At 38.7% G+C, this 19,352-nt stretch overlaps 2 pseudogenes; both read left to right on the top strand.

The window, feature by feature from the left end:
* The first annotated feature begins 4,066 nt into the window (after nt 1-4,066).
* Nucleotides 4,067-8,681, top strand: LOC149099426 (uncharacterized; annotated as a pseudogene).
* A 1,126-nt stretch (nt 8,682-9,807) lies between these two features.
* Nucleotides 9,808-15,696, top strand: LOC110047783 (uncharacterized; annotated as a pseudogene).
* The last annotated feature ends 3,656 nt before the right edge of the window (nt 15,697-19,352 follow it).

Here is a 19,352-nt window from a genome sequence, read left to right as displayed (position 1 = left end):
ACGAAACCATCTCTGTCTACAGCGCCTGTTTGAGACGTCTGGCATCGATTTGCAATTTTGGGGAATTCTTGAACCGTTCTCTTTGAGACGAGTTTGTCTGTGGCATTCAAAACCCAGCAACCCATAAAAAGCTCCTAAGTGAAGATCGCACATTTCAACCAGCCTTGGAAGTGGCTATAGTGGATGAAATCGCAGCGAAGGAGAGCATACAAGTTCAGCAGCAACTGACCCAATCTGTAAATTCTGTTTCCAAGAATTCTTCTGTTTCGTCATCTTTATCTGTCAATTTCATTTCAAAGAATTCTGCAGTTTCACCATCCTCTGGTGGAAATTCTTGTGTACCTCCTCCTTTATGCCAAGGTATCTGTCCACACTTGCCTTCATGTTTTTCATGTGGAAATGCTGGCCACATGTGATCCAAATGCAAATTTAGAAATGCTACATGTCACAACTCTAACACAAGAGGACATATTGCTCATGCTTGCAGGAAGAATGGAGTAAATGCTTTGTGTGTTGAGGACGAGTAAACCTTAGAACGGTTGCTTGAGGAAGACAAATTGTATATGGTGTATGATGTGAATGCCATCTCTAGGTCAGAATTTCTGTTCCATTAAAGAAACAAAACAATGATTTCAGTATGCAATTAGACCCTGGATATGCCTTGTCTCTGGCACCAGTGAGTTTCTTCAAAAGAGTTTGCCCTGATGTTGACACGCAACCGACCAATGTAGTACTGTCTACCTATACAGGTGAAACTATGCACCCTTTAGGGGAAGCATACGTGAAGGTGGAATATTCAGGATTACAACACTCCCTGCCATTTCTAGTGGTACAGGAGGGTACGTCTGCTTTGTTTGGATGAAATTGGCTCGTGGACAAAAACCTTCTGCTTGTAGCTTTGCTTGTCCATGACACATGATGTCTGATAGCAAAGAAGAAAGTTCCTTGATTAAACAGGTTAGTCATTTTGTCATGCAGATGTTTCTGTAGAAGTGTACTCTTAGCGTTGTGTTGATTTAGTTGCTTGCAAAATCACGTTTGAATCTTCCTGCTTCTGTTTATTTCTCTGTTCACTAAATCAGTTAAAAAACTTACGTTAAGTACATTAGAAGCATTTTGATGAGCTCACTGACACGTTCATGGAAAATGTACATCACGAGTGAATATAATGCCATTTTCCCACGCCATTTTCCATCAATTGTATGTTGACTGGGATATGCATTTAGTGAGAAAATAGGAATCTGAAATAGGACAATGCAATGGGAGATGGGATACTAGGAAGCTCAAAAGCTATGTTGGTTACCATCTACCTGGGAAACAAGCCTTGTACCTGTGTGTTAACTGTTCTTTTAACTTCAACAGGTTTGCAAGTAGATGAGGTCAAAATTGCATATTGCTCAATCTGTTGTCAACAAATTTAAAGGATAAAAGGTGAGTTCATTTACCAACGTATCATGACATGAGAACTATGTATTAAACAGCATGAACTTGCCTCCCTCTCTTCTTGCACCATTAAGAAGTGGTTTTCTCAGTGTTGCTACATTTTTGGAATTTAGTGTTTAGAAGTATTGGCTGTGTCAATATTCTACGAGTGTCCATCCCCACCCCCCACCCCCTGGGCATTTGTCTTTCTGTTTTCTCAAGATGTCAAATACCCTGGCACAGTGGGGTATTGAAGCTGATGTACATGTTACAAGTAACATATTGTTGCTTATTTTTGCAGAAATTAATTTTACGAAAATGGCTAATTTCAGAATAAATTAAGTGGAAGCTCTTCTTGACACCACTCTTGTAACCGACCACCTTTACTAGTACCAACCACCTTTGTGAAACCCTGTTTAAACTGTGACTTAAACGTTGTAAGGAAAAGCAGTCGTAAGGGACCGGTCCCTTAAGTGTCTGCAACCACTTTTGGGATTACCCAACTGAACTTTTCCACAAAATGCTACAAAACTTGCCGCAACATCACTTTGGTGCCAGAAAAACAGTTAATCATAGAGTAATGTGTTATAGTTGAATTTCAAGTTCCAGCATGTTCAAAGAAGCCGGCCAAAAGGCTAAAAGGGGAATAAAGAAGCCACATGCAACCCATGATAGCTCATGATGAAACCCACGAAGTTGGAGAAATTTTGTGTTGTCTGCCACAAATTGCAGATGTAGACAAACTGACTCAAACAGAAAGAGAAGCTAAGTTCATAGAGGAGTCATGTTTCACAGTCGAAAACCAATGGATGATCCCTTACCCTTGGAGAAAAGACCCTAACCTGCTGCCAGAAAATGGAGGTTTGACAATAAAACATGTGATAAGACTCCTGAAAAGAAATCCTCAACAAGCTGAAGCTTTCTGCAAACAGATGGAGGAAGTGGAGAGCATGAAATTTGCATCAAGGCTGTCAAACGAAGAACAAGACAAGTATCATGGTCCTGTTCATTACAATCTAAATCACGCTGAACTGAGGCCAGACAAGAGCACACCTGTTTGAATTGTTCTCAATTCATCCCCTGCATTCCAAGGACATGCTCTGACACTTCAGAGTGGTAGCAGACCTACTGAAGCTAGACAACAGTCCAAACCATGTGCAGAGGATGACCAAAAGAATGATCCTGAGTCAAGTGGCCTGCATTTACAATCCAATTGGATTTGCAGCAGAGTTTATCATCAAAACAAAGATAGGAATGCAATGACAGTGGCAGTTGGGGTTAGACTGGGATGACAAGGTACCACTTGCAGTTCAGGAAAGCTGGATTTCACTCTTCCAGGAAATTAAGGAACCACAATGGGGCCAGACCACCCCTCAAATGGGTCGTCAATGCGTAGGCATTTTTTTTTCAAGATGGCAGCGGCAAAGGCTTCTGGGTGTATAAGTGGAAGGATCTTGGGCCAAACTAGCCCAGATTTTTGTAGCCTGGGTACAACACAGCAAAAAATGGGGCCTTTTTTTCAGATTTTATGGTTCAGTAGCTTTCTTTTGATGTGTAAATACTGGTGTAATAATGAAAACTTAACTGAGAAAAGTAGTATGATTGGAAGCGAAAATTTCAGAGAAATTCCAGCTGAAGAGTGTTCAAGGTATTGCTTTTCTAGTAAGATTTCCTCTAAATGTAAAAACTTACATTAAAATCGAAAGCCATACGAAGTTTGTTCAATATCTCTTCTTATTAAAAATGTACAAATTCATAGCTTTTGTCCTAATACAAAAAAAAATTACCATGTGGTCCTTAGGGTAACCTCGAGTGGGTGAAAAGAGCACTTTCCACTTGCTGCGTACAACCACTTAAAGAAAGAGAGAACGCAAGCGCTGGTCCAATAGGAAGCGAAAATAAGTGAGCTGAGATCGCAACTCGATGAGAAAGGGATAAAGAACGTATTCGACGACGAAAGCAAAAGGTTTGTATAAATTAACGTTTTATTCCTCGCATATGCAATTGACACGATATCTTGTGTGATCATAAATTTCATAAAATATAGGCCATTTTATTTGGATTGCTTGTGTAGTTCGTATGTTTAAAACTGATATTAAAAGACTATTTAGCTCACCCTGCCTGAGTGTTATGAAACTGGTTGATCATAGAATTTAGTGACCAGTGGCATGATGTTATACACATTAATAGTTCCATTTTAATTAATTAGCTCTTCAGACTGAGAAATTAAGCTGGACTAATCTGCAGACTATTTATTCAGAACTAAAAAACAGTTATATTTATTGTTATTCTTAAAGAACATTTTTGTTTATTTGTATGAGCTTAATTATACACAGATTGCCGAATTGGAAAATGTAGAAAATGATAGTGGTGATCAAGCCAAAAAGGTAAAAGATGACAGAGGGCCCACTATCTCAAGTGAAATCCATCTAACCAACAGCGAAAAACTTAATCTTTCCAAGAGGCAGTTTTTCAGACATAGAAAGAAGACTGTGGCTGCACTTGGACCGATCCATACTTGTGCTGGAGCCAAGAGAAAATTGCCCCGAGACAACAAACCAGTGCTTGATGGTTTGTGGATGACATTAATATGCACTGCATCAAAACCTGAGATGACACTTACATTAGGAATTCAAATATTTGCATGCAAGAGATAATTCCAGGTATTATCAACGGCAAAATAAAACATTATGAACAAAGCAAGGAAAATCAAGTGAGAAGCTTCTGTGTACTATATGAAGGAGGTCTCATAAGCAAGAGAAAGTACACAAGCATTAGAAACAGTTCAGATGTCGTGAAAGAGACTGGAAAGAAAAAGAAAAACCAGAAAACAGAATTTATGAAAGGATGTGAAGTTCCAAAAATTTTGCCTTACAAAACACTCGTGAGCTTTGTCAGAGGCATAGAAATTGGTGATGTACTATCTCCTTGGAAGATCTGGCCAGCAAACATTCCCTGGAATCAACATCTGGTGTATACAGGCCCTTGAAACCTTTTCTGCTGAGGCTTGTAGATATGTGCTTGTTTCTAGACAGCAGAAACCCCTGCCTGCATTGGTTCAATGGAGAACTAGACACTTTGCTGCATGTACCCAGGCAGTCATTATACTGAGAAGCACTAGCTATATTGCAATTGAGCTCAATGTTCTGCATTTGAAGTTGTACGAAATTCAAATGAATCGATGTGCTTAAGCTCATCTGCTTTTGATTGCATATCTCGGAATCGATTAAAAGCTTATTACACGTTTGCAGGTCTTTAGGGCGTGAAAAGAGTCAAGGTCTTTACATCAGCCTATAAATGTTTCAGTCTATTTTCCTCAGCCTTTGTCGTTGTTATTTGCGTTTCTCAAGGAAGCGAGACATTTTGAATTTCTGAGTTATGGCAGTGCGTGACATAGACCTACAAACACATTTGTCAAAAAACATATACTTATGTCATGATTTTTAGCCCAATCAGCAGTTAAAGTACTAGGAAAAGTGCTTATGTAAATGCTTGTTTGTTCAGTATAGATAATCAGTCGCCTAGATAGCCAAAGTAAGCTCCAGATGTTCACATTATTTTCCGGCGGCAATGTTAGCGTACCGCAGAGATATTGGTCTCTGAATTTGTGCAAAATATTTGGACAAATATCTGAGCTTGGGAAAATGCACAGACTTAAAAATTAGCGAAGTGCCATCTTCATTAATCGCCTATAACGTCACAATTTCTTGATTTAATCCACTAAATGGTTGTTGAATAAATTTTTTATTGCATCAGGACTGCGTGACAGTGTAAGCCAAGAATTGTTTTGCTGGGGTCAACATACATGTACATTAGTTTCTTTCAGCTTAAATGTACAATAATTCGCTACATGGGTTTCACTCTTGTAAAGATACATAACTCTGTCACAATAAAATAATGAGAAAATATCATTTAGTTTGAGATTTTATCTTTATTATACTTAACGAAGTTTCTCAGAACGTTTTACTTACTATAGGTGTACTCAAACAGATACATTCATAAACAAATTTTCTAACCTTTCTGCTCTTGTTGCTCAGACATTCTTGAGTTCATGCTGGGATTCCACTTGGTTCACAATCATACAATGATGCTTCTGAAGATGCTTTTTATCAAGTTGAAGAGTTGATAGCCCCGGTTGATGGCTCCTTTGGTATAACATGATTCTTGATAAATTCACTCAAAATGTTCGTTCATAAATTGATCTCTCGTAGGGCTTGCAGACTGACCCATTCCGAAAACGCTTAATGTCCTTTAGTGTTGGTCTGCCTCGAACGGTGTGTTTGTTTGTATATGATTTCATCGCCCCAGAAATCATGGAATCCGTGTTAACTTTTCACGACAACAACTTCTGTAAATTCCATGTGCTGTACGCATGCACAGGTGACGCATGCGCTTTAGAGACCAAACGGCGATTTGTGACTGAACGAAGGGGAAAAAAAAACAAAGCCGAAATTTAAACCCAGGTCTCACTGCCTGGGTAAAAAGGAGTTCTGCATGTAGCCATTGGTGCTGACGGTGCTCCCTTTGGGAAGGATGATACAGCAACAGGTATTATTATTGTAACTTCCAGATGATATGAGACTAACAATACATGTAATGTAACTGTAGAACATGATGATAACATTAAATCACTAAGAGTACTATCTCAGTTCCCTGTTTGAACTGAATTTGTTTGTAATTAATGTAAAATAATAGCTTATCGTGACATTAGCTCTTTAAATTAATATTATTATTATTATTATTACTTTAATATTATTATTTAGTTACTTTATTTAGAACATATGCTAGCTAGTGTTGAGCACTTTTTGATAATTGCCTCCTTTTATTTTTGCTTCATGGTTTAATTTGCATTTATAGTATACCTTGTCAGCATTTTGAACCTCCTGAACAGGGTGCAGAGCTGCAATGACAACCACCTTAATGTAATCAGAAAATGGCAAATACAATCGTTAATAAAAAAATGAAAACAATAATGTCAATTTTATGCTCATGAAAACCATTATTTATATATAAATTCTTCAGTGTGATTCTTCAGTGTAAGTGTAACAACAATTAACAAGTATATCGAACATTTTAATAACAATAATATAAAAATAATAATATGTCTGGTCTGGTTAACTAGATCTAGGGCTGTGGTACACCGTCCATGTTCCAGTAGCCATAGTGAAATTTCACGGTCAGAACTTCGTTTTTCTTATGAAACTTCAACTCCAGTGGCTTCTCATCCAAAACAATCACCTCACACCTCTCCATTTCACAATTGAGTGGCTTTTTTTAAAATATTCTCCCGGTCTACTTCAGCCCCATCAATGTCCATTCTCGTGAATAAACGTTTGGCCTTTCGAAAATCAATGATTTTGTAAAACATTTGGGTGTTCGTTTCACTAAATTCATGACCAAAATTTGTTCAGTCCAGGATATCTTTTGAGATGCACTCAAACACCTCCATGGGCATGTCCACTGTAAATTCACCGAGCCATGGATTGGCTAATTTCGGTCTTGAACTGAGGCAGCGAATAATTTTGCTGTGAACCTTTCTTAAGGCCCTAGCTACCATTCTGCGAAACGGCAACAGTCGCTGGATATTGCTATCTCTGGAGCACTGGCTGTATTTGTGTTCCAAGACTCCTACGGCATCATCAAGCTCTTTAAAGAAGTCGTTCACTTTTTTAATTCCATTCCCAGTTAAAATTTTAGATAAACAGTCAGTTTTAGTGCGCTGCAAAGCAGGTCAAAGCTTTTCAGTAAACTCTACTTTGGCGGCCATCTTTGATTTTTGTTATGGAATTTCTGAATTTTCCACCATCTTGAGTTTTATCCATAACCCACCTTGCGCTCCCGCAGACCCACAAGAGGGGTGGTTTGGCCCTGCCGTGACTAGACAGTGTCCTTTGAAAGATGTTTAACATTGGTCAATGCTGTGGAACCGCTAATGTTATGCATTTTTGCTGACACATCAGAAGATGCACTTGGAGCATGTGCCTATGCACGCCAGAGAAAGGATAACAATACTTCAGGGCTTGAAATTAACTTTTTTGTTCGGGAGCCAGCTGGCGACTAACAGAAAAATTTTGGTCCCCAGATCATAAATTTTGGTCGCCAACTTATTTCATATATAACTTGCACAAGAACACGATTTTATACGTTACTTAGCATGCAAGAAAAGTCACAATTGAAGAGCGCTGAAAACAATTAGAAACAACACGAATAACAGTAAGTTATAAAGCTACTGTTGTTCTCAGGTAATATGTCTCTGGTTCGAAGGTGATGGTTGTCTCCATAGTCGTTTTAAATGAAGCGAAGCATTAAATGTTTTAAGTCCATGGTTTTCATTGTGAGACAAACACGGGTCCTTGCGTATATTTCCTTTACTGCTTCTTTGAAATGCCACTCTTTATTTTCGACTTGCTTTCCTCGAAGGATTCAAAGTTTGGATTAACCTTTTGGCTGAATCTTCATTCCCTGCACCTAAAAACTCACGTAATTCCTTCAACTGATTGACATCTGCCGCCATTTTCGCGGCAAATGAAAAGCACATGGTGTTGAAGTGCGCCTGCAATCCCAGTTTCGGAAGAAGCCGCTGAAACAATATGGCGCACCTTGAACGCAATATCGACGTATCGACATGTCAATTTTTTGAATTATCTTGTAATATTCAGACATTATTTTACTGGGGACGGAAAGGTGAGTTGTATACTAGGTACCACATCATATTGATTTCCTAATATAAAGATTTAAAAACAAAAGTTGTGTTGTGGTTTTCTTTAGTTATCGGACAAAACGCGAGTCGGCAGCTGGCGACCAGTTCTGAAAACTTAGTCGCCAGTGCTCAATTTTTGGTCGCATTGGCGACCAGTGAGTCGCAATTTTGAGCCCTGTACTTACGCAGTCAAGTTCAGTCAAGTATTCCCGCTGAACCAGCTGACAATTCCATGCTTGGAGCTACAAGCAGCTGTTCTTGCAAGTCTCCGAGCCAAATCCATTCAGGAGGAATCTAGGATACAGTTTAAAGATGTAAGTTCTTTACTGACAGTTTGATCACCTTGGCCTGGATTCAAAGTCCATCGTGCAGCTTTACATTGTTTGTCTCTTAAAGAGTGGGAGAAATTCAAAGTAACACCGATCCAAACCAGTGGAAGCATATCTCAGTGAGCATAGTGTGGCTGACGGCCTGTCGTGAGGGATCTGCGTTAATGAGTTACAAGGCAGATGGAAGAATGGACCAGAGTTCTTATACCTACCAGAAAGTCAATGGCTGATTACGAAAGCCCCGCCAGCCCCTAATGTAGACATGGAACACCGTCAAATACAGATACTGGCCACAGTCACAGCACCAAAAGCTAGCAATGGTATTGATCCACACAAGTTCTCAAGCTGGAGAAAACTGATCCATGTGACAGCACAAATACGCAGACTAGCAGTAAAGATAGGACTGATAAAATACAATCGACTTTCGATAACTCAAACCTTCAGGGGAAATAGAAAAAGGTTCAAGTTATTGGGAGTTTGAGTAACCAGGAGTTGAGAACAAATGACTGGAAATAAGGCAAAATGATGATCCTGTGCACTTCTATTCATACAATGTACACTTTAATTTCATTAAATTAAATTACTGTATGTATGTAATGAAATGTTTCTATTGCTTTTTTCTAAGAATTTTCTAATAATGAAAAAACACTGTCTATGTGCACTTCTATCTATACAATGTACAGTACTGTACATTTAAATTAAATTTAATTATAATTGTAATGAAACTATGTTTCTTGACTACATACTCTGCAAATAGAATGTAACATAACAAAACAAAGCTTGCAAAACACCAGGGGAAGACTAGGTAATGCAGACAACGTCAGGGTACTGCGACAGAGTTCATGGAATTACCTACTTGAGAAATGTCAGTTATTAGTCCCTGACATTTCTCAACTGATCAATCTCTATTGATTATCCTCGAAATATTTTTGATGTTGGACATCAACCCTTACAAACAAACTGAATGTTTGCAGCATGTCCATAGCATGACTGAGTTCCTGTCTTGAGGGGTATTTAGGGGGTGGCTCATCAGTGACAAGCTCCTCCTCCTCCTCCTCCTCCTCTTGATCCTCATTGCTATTTGGTTGAAATTCAGCAATAATGTCAGCATCACGGGGCAGCTCAGTGTCTGCTGTTAAGAGTTCATCATCGCATTCAATCATGGTTTCAAGGTTAACTTCTGGTGGTGTATGATCTTGTTGTCTTTCTCTAAGGTTGTTGAGTTCTTCATCGAGCTCTTTGAAAGGGTCATCAGTATCATTTTCAGCACACTCCTGTGACTCCTTCGATATGCCAGCTCTTTTAAAACAGTTTTGAACTGTTATATCAGACACTTTGTCCCAGGCTGCAGCTAGCATGTTCATTGCCGATAGGGTGCTTTTCTTTGGCAAAGGCTGGTTATTGTAAACAATGCGGATGAAGAGCTGAACTGTCAGGGTTCTGTAGTGGGCCTTACGTGACAGCACAGCAACAGCAACCATCACCACAACAGCAACCATCACTACAGCAACAGCAACCACCACCACAGCAACAGCAACCAAGCTTCCCTGAACTTAGACTAAGCAGGCTGGAGGAGCCTGCTTCTCTTACTGAAGGACTTGCTTTAGTCAGAGAAACCAAAGTTATATGTTCTTTAGATTTACTCCTGGATTTGTTTAAGACCTGTCACCATTCCATTTCTGGCCAGCCTCTCATGCCAAAACACCATCTTTACTGACCCTACAGTACTTATAAATTGGACATGCCCTCATGGTCGTAAAGGCATCAATGAGGTGTATGCCAATAATCTTCAAAATGCTGTTTTAATTCTTCTCTCTGGAAACAACTTCACTAAAATTGAAAGGATGTGCAGTTTCCTTGGTCTGTCATTCATCTCAGATTCTACATTCTACAGAATGCAGCAGCTGTATCTCATCCCCTGTATCAACAAATGGTGGAACTGGCAGAGAGACCAGTTTCTTAAAGAGTTCAAAAGTGTGGAAGTGGTGGTCTGTGGTGATGACCAGTATGACTCCCCAGGACACTTGTGGAACTTGTTACTGACTACATTCTGGATGTAGGATAAATGCCATGTTGGGCTAGCATCCAAAATACAGAGAGACCAGCTTTACAAAATGCTCTTCAAAGACTATGCTCTTCCATAAACATAGTGGAAGTTGTCACTGATGCCTCAACATCAATAAATGAGATAATTGGTAAGATACAATTTACATGTAATGTAAAGTGTTCACGGTATTTGCACTTGATTTGTCAATTTATGGGACTTGTCAGTTATAAATAATTTCATTATTCAACTATTAGATAGCATTTAATATTGTGTCAACCACGATCTACTTCTTGAGCAACAACCTTCCCAAAGAGGGGATTTGCATTTCTGGGTTTGGGGTTAGGGTGGGGTTAGGTGAGATGGTCATTATAAAAAATTCCTCTCATGGCAGAGGTATGGATGTCTTATGGAACTTCTCATGTTTGAATGTATTAATTTCATGTTTGTTATGGTTTGTACCAGCTGACAATATCACAGCAGTGTTCCGCAGCCTTGATGTTTGGCATAAGGCCAAAAGCATTCGCAAGTGCTTGGAAAAGGTATAAAGATGGTGTTTAAAAGTGGTGTTTATCTTCTGGGCAACAGTTGAGTGTTCTAAGCCTTTGTGATGTGTAATCATTTTGTTGATCTGTACATGACAGTTTGCCATCAAATCCACATGCTTATACAAACGTTGAATGGCATTTAAGCACTGTCAATAACATGTGCTTTACACATACTTTTTGTTTTCTGGACTTGTGAGACATTTTCACTGTAGATGCATCCTACACTATATTTAGCATGTAATGGCATTTTCACCACAGTAAAAATTGGTCCATTTTAGGCTTTCCCGGTACACCTCTACAAAAAGGGTGACTAGCATGTGTATTTTGCTTTCCAGGTTGGAAACCTGAAAAATATGGGGAAAATACAGACCTGGTCTGGTCATATTATAAACGACTTTTGGTACTGTGCTAGCATTTGCAAGTTACAGCAAGTGATGTGGAAGCTCTTAAAGTAATGAAGGTGATGCCTCTCTCTTGTATGGTAGAGTTTGCCAATATGGTAGAATTTGTCAATACACAAAAGCAATGTGAATGGTGAATGAATCAACATGCCACAAGCATGGGACAAACAAAAAATCTGAGTCTCTGACAGGAATTGAACCCATGACCTCCTGGACACTGGGCAGGTGCTGTATCCACTAAGCTACAAGAACCCATAGAGAGCAAGGCCATTAACTGAGTTCATATGTGACAGGCATCCTGCATACTCCTAGGACCACAACTGTCGATATACACATTCATTACTGACACTGGTTCAATGAAAAGTTTAATCTATCTGAACTGTATTACATTTTTTCTAGGATACCTGGATTGGGGTACTGCATCATGTATGTAATGAACACGAGTGGGTGGGTGGCAAATGTGGCCATGGAGATTTGGTTCCAGAAGAACATAGTCTTGAATGGTTTGACCAAAGAGATAAGGACTTCGAAGCGTGCCAGAAAATGGTGCTAGAGCCTCAACTCCTTGCTAGCTTCAACTTCTACGTGCAATTCAGGTAACTGCGCATGCAGTAATATGATGGCTAGATTTATGTTTATGTTGGTATGTGTAAGAGCCTACCCATATATTTTTTTTACAAGACATTTAATACATTATCATGTTCTGTAATAATAGATCAATAACAAGTAACAATACAGAAACACAGAGATCAATAAACAAATGCAATCACAATGACATAGAAGTTTACTATATCAGTGTCCTTATTGGTGATTTGCATGCCTTATTCTTTCAGACACAGCCAGTCTTGAGTATGCAAATAGCCTTTCATTGGTTCACTCCAAAACGGTGTTTGTTTAGGTACGTAAAAAAGCAGTGTTGTTTATTTCAAAAGATTTACTTTTTGAGGATAATATGGGAAAACAAAATGGTGATGGCATGTATACAAAGTGACATGCACAATCAGCATAATCAACGTGCATAATCAGCATTTACCTTACCTGCCTTCATCTTCAATCTAAAGCCTTTGAGTTCTGCCTTTGATTTGTAATTTGTAACGGCTGTCAGATTTACTTTTACAACTCTTCCCAGTAACACCAAGTGTGATGTGGAATAATGCAATGTTTTTGCATGTGTGTGATATGACATGGTTCAATGATCTACTAACATGTTCCATAGAAAGCTGGTCAGACTTTCAATTGCTCTTCAGATTTGTAACCCCCACATACTGGTATGTACTAACTATTTCCACAGTGTAGTACCTTAATTAGACAGATTTTGGGTTGTCTATCTTTCTCTGTTTCTATTTTCAACCTCCTCAGTGTATTTATTGTAAGTATTCTTCAATAAAGTAAAACTGAACTTTAATTTTTTCTTTGAAAACATTTCTAATCTCATTCTTTTCTTCAGTTTCTTCACACACATGCATTTCAGATTGTCTGAAACAAATCCCACACAGATGACAACCTGTGCATATCTTGAATACATTTTGTATTTATATTTTGTGCTTGTAGAATGATGGAACATAAACCAAAAACAACCTACATTGTAAATAGTCCATGATAAATGAAAGTTTTTCTATCAACCAATTCAACAATCTATTGACATTTTCAACAAATCCAACAATATTTTGACAGTGATAACTTCCTCTACACTGCTTTTTGGAACATTTAAGTGAGTGAAAAAGTGATTGAAGATTTTTTTTCCTTGTGCAATGCCAATGACGATGACTTCCTTTTCCTCTTTGGTGGTTTATACTTCGGATCTTTTTGGGAGCTGCAATCCTCTTCTGTCTTGTCACAATCTCTATCACTTTCTGAATTAACATGGGAAAGGCTAGATGGTCTAAAAGATGAAACTAGTGAGACGATCTCAGATAGTCCAGACTGCAATTGATAGCCCTGGCATGGTAGTTCCATAAGTACTCACTCCTGCTCTGTTCACTTCCAGTTTGTATCTACCTTGGTAGTCTGCTAGGGCTTTACCCCTTAGCAGTGAGTACGTTTCAAGGTTGTATTTTTATTCAAGGTCCAAAAATTACATACAATTACTGTTTGTCATGACAGCTTTTAAATTTTACTCTGGTGTTTTACAATGATTTTCGTTCGTTTTAAATTCAATAATACGTTGAACAAACGTGACAATTTGGCTTTTCATGCCAACTTTGTAACTTGATACTTTTGTTTTCCTCGCAAAGGTATGTAACATGAAACTCTTGTTTTCTCCAAAACACAGGGAAGATGAGCTTGCTTTGGGGGATAAATGAAAGAAAGTTAAATATCTGACAAAGAAATGGCATTTTGTTTTTTCTCAAAATGCAAATTTTCTTATTACAGATGAACAAGAACTAATGTAATTATTAGATAGTCGTGGAATACCACTTTCTTTTTCTGTTGCCACCTTTGTTGTTAACAATAAAACAATTCAAAATCAATACACAACAATATCGATTGATACCACTGGGAAGCGTTTCAATGAGAAGTATTGAAGGTAAACAGGGCTACTTGGCCAATATTATCCTGCATCGATGAACGAGTCTCCTCAAAGACTGATCAAAATAATTTGCACTTTCATTAGGTGCCATGGAGTCTGCAGCAATATTTGAGCAATTTCTTGGTTTCTTTTGTCACAAATTTCCAATTTGCAGAATATTAAAGCCACTAACTCGGGAACTTTTTGGTCTCTCTTACAGACGCAGTTAAGGCAAGAAATAAATAAGCCGCTAATGAGAAACTTCACATTTCCCTTCTTTATTTCAACCCTGACAAACATACTATTGTAGTTTGAAAACAGCAGATGATATTTGTTCAACCGACCTGTGGGTAATTCTGAAAGATACATTTAACTTTCGCACTAAAAAGGGACAAGTGCCGCTACCTAGTACCTGACATTACATGACATAAAAAACTGCGTGGAAACAGCACATAATACTTACGATGCTAGAATGCATGCCTCTAACATGTTGGTTTCTTCCATAAGGAAAATTACTCAACATTTGCTATAGACATGTATTGGTCCAAGGACCCATTGTTCTGTACCCCCATTTTCAGTGCTATCATGCGCAGAAATCGTTTCCAGTTGCTTCTGAAATTTCTATATTTCAATGACAACTCCAATATGCCTGCACCTAATGATCCAGCTCCTGATAAACTGTTCAAGCTGTGATCTTTATTGGATCATCTCTGAAAAGTTTCAGGAAGTATATGTTCCAGCCCATAACATTTCAATTGATGAGTTCCTGCTAATGTGGAAGGGAAGATTGGGTTTCAAGCAATACATCCCCCTAAAAAGAGCTAGATTTGGTGTGAAATCATTTATGTTGTGTGAAGATAGTAGTTACACATTTTCTTTCAAGATTTATACAGGGAAAGAAAACGTAGCCCCCAGAGCACAAGAGCTTTCTCTTTCTGAGAGAGTTGTCGTCGACCTCATGCAACCATTGCTGCAGAAGGCATATCATTTGTACACTGACAACTGGTGTACAAGCTTGCCACTGTACAGGTACCTTTGCCGCCAAGGAACTTTAGCTTGTGGAACAGTCCAAAGCAACAGGAAGGGGTTCCCAGAGCAAGTGAAGAGTGCCCAGTTGAGAAGAGATGAGCTAATAGCTTGTCGCTCTGATGAGCTATTGGCAATAAAATTCAAAGTTAAGAAGGTTGTGTTTATGCTCAATACCATCCATGATGATTCAGTGGTCCATAGGCCAGACAGGAGACACCAAATCAGCGCCAGACAAAGCCAACCTGTATTGCTGACTACAACAAATACATGGGTGGCGTTGACCGCACTGATCAGCTGCTGAAACCCTATGAGGTGCCTCACAAAACACTGAAATGGTACAAGAAGGTGGCCATCCACTTTATGCAGCTTTCCGTGCTCAACAGCTTCATTGGTTATCAGAAGGATGGTCATGGAAAACCATTCCTGGGATTTCAACGTGAAGTGATGGCAGCCCTTCTCTTTGAAAATGGAAATGGTCCTGACATGGAGATTCCCAGAGAGGAGAACATCATACAACTTACTGAGTGTCACTTTGTTTCGCCAGTTCCAGCAACAGCCTCTAAACAAAAGCCTCAGAAGAGATGCAAAGTGTGCTATAAGAAAGGAGTGCACAAAGACAGTCACTACAATTGTCAGAGCTGTCTGAGCAACCCAGGACTTTGCTATTTTCCCTGTTTTGAACTTTATCATCCTAAATTCAATTACTGGGTGTGAAAGTCAACTTGATCAGAAAGCTCTCCTTAGATCAAAGTCTATTGTACATAGTAAATAATTTAGTGAAATTTAGTATGGCAACTTATGAATGTAAGTGCCATTTGTGCTCAGATTTTATTACCAAATGTCCTCTTTCAAAAACTGTTATTTGGTAGTTTTCTCTGTGAATAATACTAGTACAAGTTATTCAAAAATTGTTTAAGTTCCTTTGGATTACCAGTGAAGCAATTTTCCAAGCTAGATAATTCCCAATTTTATATTTGTACCCCCAAAATTTTGCTAATTTATGCTTATTTTTATATTAAGATGTCATCAGGTATCAAATTTCAAAAATCAATAACTGCACAAGCTCAAAATAAAAGTTTTTGATTGCAGTTTCAGAAAATGTATACTTTTGTTGGGCTAGGTTCTATTGTTAGAGTAAATTACATTTGATTCGAGGCAACTTTAAATACCTCAAAAAGAGGAAAATAGGCTTGGCATAGTTGGTAACATGGGGGCTGGCAGTGAAGGGGTTAATGAAAAGCACCCCTAGTCTCTCATTCCTGGTCTTTATGGGGCAAGGAAATGCAAGGAAATTACTACCCATTCCAGAGCAAAGTTATTTAACCATAAATCAACCTCATGCTTTGATTTTAATCCAATGGATTATGCAATCATTGACACCCTACATTTATTCTTGAGAATTTCTGACAATTTATTTATCCACCTCCACCCCCACCTCCGCCTCCAACGGACACCAAAAAACACAGAGCGGAGGACAAACAAAATGATCCTTATGGAAAAGCATCTATACTAAACCTCCAATTATATCATATAAGAGAGGCAAATCTCCAAAAGATACACTTGGTAGAGCGAAAATTTGATTGAAGGCTAAAATGCATCGCTATCGCAATTCATGAGGGGAGTCTGTGTAGGCCTGTCATATCTTTTGTACACATATACAAAACAAGAGTATAATATGCAAATTACACTGCTTAAAAACACCAGAGGCCTTGTCCTCGACTAAGTATAATACACAACAGAGCGTAAAAGTATATTATAGTACTCTTGAGCAATCTCACTTCCATTTGGGAAGCCCAAGCTTAAATCGCCTTACAAAGAAACACACTCTAGCTTCTCGCTCTACTGGATCAAAAATCCCTTACACCTCATTGGCCCTCTCCCTTCAGGGAGGACCAATAGGAAAGCTACAAAGGGCCTGACAAAGGGCCTGAAGAAGAGAAGTGCTGTTATTGTTCACATAACTACAGAGCCCAAATTGAGAAGAGAGTTCAACTAGGGAAGATCACTGTAGACAAGAATCTCTGTTCTGTATAGTAGCTGCAGAAACTAGGATTAGCTTACGTAAGCTAGAGTATACTCTAAGTACTCAAAAGTAAGCAATCAACAGAGAGTTTTAACAACCTACAACTACAACATTTCTCATTCCAGCCTACAACTTTATTGCACTGTTAGAAATAATTTAAACTGAAGTTTTATGCTCGTTAAAATTTAGTCTTGTTACAAAGTTTATTGACATGTTCATATATTAGCATTTGAACAGTTGCGTTTAATTTCATTTTCATAGAAGTAACTATCATTTTGTTTGGAAAACATAAATGGGCAGCAGTAAGCAACTCACTTTTAACAACAGCCTACAACTGCATAATTTGTATTCAAAATAATTTTGTATTGATTTTTAGACAATACTATTTACTCTTGTTACAAAGTTTTTTGGCATGTTATTAATTATCAACATTGAATAAGTTGTATTCAACTCAATTTCAAGCTATTAACTCATTAAAACACTGTTACCAAAAACCAACTAGAATCATGCAGTCTTTCATTGTCTGGTAATATGGAAAATAAGCAATAATGATACTGTGACTTAGCTATGGAGTGGGAAGCTAAACGTGTTCCAAAATCCATAATGGAATGTTATCAAGAGTTGGCCAGCTTTGATCTTGTAAAGGAAAACAAAGTCTTTCTCCAAGTTTACTATAACTTTAGCTCTTCCATTCGACACTTTCCTCTTGAAGTATGACCTGACTGCCCCTTCTGACATTCCTGACAACACAGAGAATAATGCAACAACAGCTTCCAACCTTGTGAATGATATTGCATAGCACTTATTATTTTCAGCGAGGGAAAAAAATATCATCAACAACATCTTGCAACCGAGAGCATACAACTCCACTTTGAAACACCAAAAAAATTTCTTTTGGTAAGTTTTGAATTATTTCGCATTGATAAGGGCACCTGATGCTGACTTTTCCTCCCAAACGTAATTTGATCTTGTCCAGCCACAGTCTGGTTTCATCATAAAGGACTGTTCCACAGTTTACAGGAGCATTCAATAAAATCTTTAACGGATCAGTAGGACTTTTAAATACGCGGTAAGATGCTTCAATTTGTCTTCGCACGCATTTCTTAAACATATCCAAATTTACATCACGTAAATCAAGCGAGTCAAATGCCTGAAGACACAACTCAATCTTCTCACTGAGAACGTCTTCTTCGGATTCTCCATTAACTGATTCTTCTTCATCGATTTCTTCCGATTCTTGAGATGACAAGTCATCCCTATCAGCTAAAACTGCTTCTCAAACTGCATCTGTCGAAAGATCATTACTCTGGCCTTTGGCCGCCATATTGAAATGTTTCACTTTGTTGAGCAACCGCTGACATTGCGCACCGCCGACCCGTGCCACATTTTGAGTCTCCTGTGCCTACCGTGACTATTCGAGCGGGAACGGAATTGAGAAACTTCTCTACCTTTCCCTGACTAACATTGATTTTAAAGTTGTCATGCCTCAAACAGCAGCTGAAGAGATTCATGAAGAATCGAAACCAAGCGGTCCTGCTGAAGCAACTATGATGTCAGACAACAAATTACTGCTATACCTCGGACCAAGTACATCTGGTGACGAGGATGTCAATTACACAGCCCCAAAAACACCTTCTTACTGTCCTCCAACGGACACCAAAGAAAACAGGGCGGAGGACAAACAAAATGATGCTTATGAAAAAGCATCTATACTAAACCTCCGATTAGATCATATGAGAGAGGCAAATCTCTAAAAGATACGCTTGCTAGAGCAACAATTTAATTGAAGGCTGAAATGCATTGCTATCGCAATTCACGAGAGGCGTCCGTGTAGGCCTGTCATATCTTTTGCTTTCATTCCTGCCTGGTGGTCAAGCCTCCCTGCCATGGTACAAGTGTGTCGGGCTGGTTTCTACTGCCTGGAAGTGGATGGAAGCCAGTGGGTGGAGTCAGTTTCCTCCCTGGTGCCAGTAAAGGTCCAGCCAGCCAAGAGAAAAACCGATTCCTGCAGACTTTGTACCAGTCTCTGCATGATCCACAACAAGATAGTGCATAACTCCAGGCTGTGCTGACCTTAGGTCTGTCCTTACAAAAGAATAGTTATTTCAACAATAGACTGTCTGAATTTCAAGTGTGGTGCTCAAGACTTGTTGACGATGTCAAGTGAAGCGCAAACTCTTTAAAAGGCTTTCAAACATGACCGCAAAAAAGTTGACAGTTGTTTTGGCCCTGCAAAAATTTTCCATTCCACATGTTATTGTAAGCAACACAGAGGATTAAGTTAGACACCGTGTAGTTTATTAATCATTTTCCAGCCTTCCATATGATCAGTTTAAGTGCCATTATG

This window comes from Orbicella faveolata, unplaced genomic scaffold (genome assembly GCF_042242905.1).
Source record: "Orbicella faveolata isolate gen_17 unplaced genomic scaffold, um_ofav_v1 contig_46, whole genome shotgun sequence".
Classification (NCBI taxonomy): Eukaryota; Metazoa; Cnidaria; class Anthozoa; order Scleractinia; family Merulinidae; genus Orbicella; species Orbicella faveolata.
The sequence above is the reverse complement of the archived record's forward strand: the minus strand, read 5'-3'. Positions and strand labels throughout refer to the sequence as shown.